Source organism: Anser cygnoides, chromosome 9, assembly GCF_040182565.1.
Source record: "Anser cygnoides isolate HZ-2024a breed goose chromosome 9, Taihu_goose_T2T_genome, whole genome shotgun sequence".
Classification (NCBI taxonomy): Eukaryota; Metazoa; Chordata; class Aves; order Anseriformes; family Anatidae; genus Anser; species Anser cygnoides.
This window is the reverse complement of record NC_089881.1, coordinates 24,245,413-24,249,772: the sequence shown is the minus strand read 5'-3', so window position 1 is coordinate 24,249,772 and position 4,360 is coordinate 24,245,413. Positions and strand designations below refer to the sequence as shown.

General features: G+C 41.0%; 1 long non-coding RNA gene across 1 annotated transcript; it reads left to right on the top strand.

Moving 5' to 3' along the window:
* The first annotated feature begins 306 nt into the window (after positions 1-306).
* Positions 307-2,256, top strand: LOC125182270 (uncharacterized). The gene is made up of 3 exons (XR_007161669.2): positions 307-961; positions 1,245-1,303; positions 1,516-2,256. It is a non-coding gene; the product is annotated as an uncharacterized lncRNA (long non-coding RNA).
* Positions 2,257-4,360: the final 2,104 nt, after the last annotated feature.

Sequence of the window (4,360 nt, the reverse complement as noted above, 5' to 3'; positions counted from 1 at the left end):
TTATGTTCTGTATCATTGTGAAGTGAGTTTGACCACAGGCAATGACAAGCCCTTATGAATATGAATAAATGTGTGGTGTTTACTACAGTTGTAATACTCATATGAAATAATGATAACGTTTTTCCTGTTTAATTTTAAACTATTATATATATATATTTTAATTACGGATTTTTAATATTGCTGCCTTGCTCTTAGTAAGGTAGACATTTAGACTCTTGCTTGGGCTCCTAGTCTTCAATCTGGGCTGAAAAACTCTCAGGTAAAAATATTGACTTGTATATTTGCTACCATAGGTAAAGTATACAGGTGTTTTCTAATCTAATGCCTTGATTTTGACAGCTTCATAAATAAATAAAAGATGTTTTTTGCTGCTTCAACAATGGTTAAAAGAGCAAAAGAGATAGAAAGTTAAAGGATGTACAAAGATTGAATTAAAGTATTTCCCAGTATTTTGATGACATTTGACCTTTACAAAGAATAACTCAATTTGCAGCCATTGTGGACAAATAGATTCAACTGAAGCTGAAACTGTTCCACTGGGAAATGTGCTAAAAGAAAGGAGGAGCCAGAGTTCTTTATTTGTGCAAATAAGGGAGGTGAGGACCTTACATTCCTTAGAACCACCCCCTAGGACTTGTTCCTTCAGGATATTCACAGAGCCCATATAGGCTTACTAAGGTGCCTAGACAATTTTAAAACAACCAGTTTTTAAAGCTAACTGCTGTGGAAACACCTGCTTGTTATCAGCATTTTCTCTTGGGCCAATATAAGCATCCCGGTACTAAGAACCTCCTTTGAAGGGTCAGACCTAGGCTGCAGAAAGCTGCTCTGTGTTTCACCTTTGCTGCTGCTTCACAAGCGTGGTGGGGCAGTTTTCCCTTCCAAACCTGGCTGTCTTATATCATGTTCCTAGGGTTATAACATATTCCCAGGGTGCCACTTGATGTGTGTCAAGGAAAAGGTTTGTAAATCTTTTAAATGGTTTATAACTCGGTTGGAAGTTTTACCTTCTTTTCTTTCATGTCATTTCATTTCCATTTTATTCACCAAGAATCCTTAAACAAATGCAGATATTCTGTATTGTTCTCAGAGTCATTTAGTGCCCTTATTAAAATTTTGTCACATGAATGAAGAGTTTAATTCATCCCTAATCATATATCAAATGGCAAGCTATTCTATCTCTGCAACCTTTAGAGTGCTCTGTAATTGGATTAACTGGCAATTGTTGTTCCCTCCTTGTGCAGCCTCAGCAACCTGCGAGGAAGGGGAATGGCTGGTCAATGGAAACACAGCATTTGGAAAGGTTAGTGTGGTTAGTCAGACCTGGGTTTTGTTCTGCCTGCTTGCTAAATCAAGCATGGAGAGTTTTATTTTTTTTTTTCCTGTTTTGTCCTCATGAATCAAACTTGAAAAAGACCAAACCCAGGACCAGCACAAATCAATTGGTGTGGTCATGGCTGTAACAAGAAGGAGAAATAGTGATGGATGTTTTTTTTTTTCTGCTTTGTATTTCAGGTGTGTGTTTGCTGCTAATCAAAACTCATTTCCTGGGCTCCAGCTGGTGGCATCACAAATGGGAGGAGGGCTCCTGCAGCATGGTAGCTAAGGTAATGTCTGTTTCAATTTGGAAATGTTCAACCTACCTCAGATACCAGATGAAGTAATTTATAGCATATGATCCATGGGAATGCTTGAAAGTGACTTTCCGCATGCCGGAACACTCTTTTAGTGCATTGAAAGAGGCTTAGGCAGTGATTAAAGTGAACGGGAAAGCCCTGGGCACCCCTGCTGACCTGCCTCGGAGCCACGCAGAGGCTGGCTGCTGAAGCAAACAGGTACCAGAGTCCTGGCTTTTGTCAAATGAGAAGGCATGCCACCTATCCTCGGATGCTGTTAGTGGATGTTGACGATTGAAGCTTTGCTGCCTCTCTGTCGCTATCAGCTGGAGGAAGGCAAGGTGGCTGCTTCTCAAGTGGGCAGGGATTGGGAGATCCCTTCTTAGTCCCCGGCGCGTGGGGGGACGGGTGGGTGAGGTGTGGGACTGCTCTCCTCCCACCTGACTCTGCAACCTGGCTTTGTGCTGCTCTGGGCATGTCCCAGTGCTCTTTGGCAATTGTGTTTGGTGTTTCCTATGTGTTTGCAAGTATATTTGTCTGCTTACAAGGTAGCGACTAAAGGCTCCTTTAAATAACAGTGCATGGAAACAATGGGCATCATACACATTCGTATTTTACAGCTACAATACATAGGCTGACTGTGTCTGTCATACATATAGCATATGAACTATTTCAGTCCTGATGCAGAAGGAGATCTCATATTAAATTGTGGTACTCTGCTAGGGATGTACGTGTACCGCTAAGCGTCCTCGGGATCTCTCTGCTGTTACCCTTCAGACATCAAAGTTACACCCCAAACAAGGCTGCTGTTTCTAAGAACACACTGAAACATTCTGACCTCAGTTCTACAAGTGTTTCCCTCCTGATCTGTACACGGAGTGTATTAGTGACTGACTGAGGGTAAAGCTCTGAATACTTCAGTGCAGCCTCAAGACCAGTAGTCACATTCGGTGAAATCATTTGCTTAACTGCGTGCTGGTTGTGTTTGACTACATAATCAGGAGAGATGGTGAAATACTTAAGTGCTTCTGGTCATCTTTTTCTCCAGGTTGTTCTGTACTAAATTTATCTTCAGTGTTGTGCTCTAGGCTGCTACAGGCTAGGGTCCCTTTTCAGAGCACAGCCCTGATTTCACCACAGATGAGCCTCCATGTTGGAGGTTTTTTCTAGGCTAATTGGACAAACAATGACACTTTGAAAAATTAGAGGTTTTGAAAGTTCTAAAATTAGTCCTAGAATATTTTTGCTTCCTCCTCATTCAACAGTAGCTTGACCTCAAAAGCTCTTCCCTTGCTGTGCTGTGATGGCATTTCCCTGGGCACGGTTAGTGCAGGGGAAGTGCTCTGGAAGCCCAACTCTAGCATGCTCTGCCTTTTCTCAAGGGAAGAGTATTTCCTCTACCTACAACCATTTCAGTTAATAAATAAATAAAACCCTACATTTCCAAAATGAAAGTCATCAATACTTCAAAATAGGTGAAGCCTCTTCCTCTATTCATGTCCCATGTGAACCCTATTGAGGGCTGCAGTGGTGCAAAAGGATGATGATCCCATTTATCTGGGAGTAATTTAAGAAATAATCCAGTCAGCATATTTTTCCAAACATAGCTTTTGCTTTTCATTTAAAAGTATGTCATTTCATAAACTCCACTCTCAGTGGAATATTGTGCAGTGAAAAATGATTCCACTTACGTGGAGTTTTGTGGTCCCCTTTTAAATGTTTCCATTCAAGGAGGAGATATTTACATTTTTTTTTTTTTTTTAATCAGATGGGTTTAATGTGTGACAGAGGTCTGCGATTCTTATTCTCAGGTTCTGTCCTTTTCTTCCTTTTGCTTTAGTTTGCCCAATATTGGTGTTTTCTTAGAACCCCTGGCTGTCAGATGCCATCGTAGAAATGACATTGAGCTGTCATTTGGGGGAGGTAATTGTTATGGAAGCAGAGTTTTCTGCATGGGGTTTAGTTCTCTTCCTGAAAGCCGTAACTTTCTCCAGAATGTAGGAAAGGGAGGAACACATCTCTGCTTCCCTTTGCATACCTTGCTGAGGGAGACCATTGCTCCGAGGAGCAGATCAATGTTATGGGGAGTTACAACTTTATAAGGTGCTGGGCTGTGCTCCTGATGCCGGACAGATTTAGGAGACTGCTTTTGTGAGAACAGAGTTGCATAACTCTTGTGAGTTCATGTACGAGCTCTGCCAGAGGTGATGTTTTATCAATCCTAATGATAAAAACTCTCTGCAAGCTATCAAACTCTTACTGAATGATTAAAAATAGATATCGTGCTTGGCCAGGGATAAGCTGGGGCTGTCTCTTGTATTCACATATGTAAGCTACAGTACTTGGAAACTTCCAGAAGATTTTTGAGTCCTTGGTTTCCTGAGCTGTGATCACCTATAGGTCCTGCACTTGCATGAGTCGGGAGCATGCTAGAAATGTCTGAGTATCCCTGCCGAGCCTTTCTCTTTACAGGAGGACATATGGTACCTGGGGGTCTCACACTGGTTTGCTACAGGCTTCATATAGTCAGCCTAGATTTGCATAACTGGGAACGTTTACTCTGTTTTGGTAAAGGTCTTTCCTATTCTTTTCCTATCAATATGTGAATTTCACTTACAATTTTAAATATATTTATATTTATCGGAAATTTCACTCCTTTTTTGTTTTTCTTCTGCTGTTGCTAGTTGATTTTTTTTATAAGTTCAAATTTGTAACCATCAGGTACTTTGTCTTCCTCTAGAAAT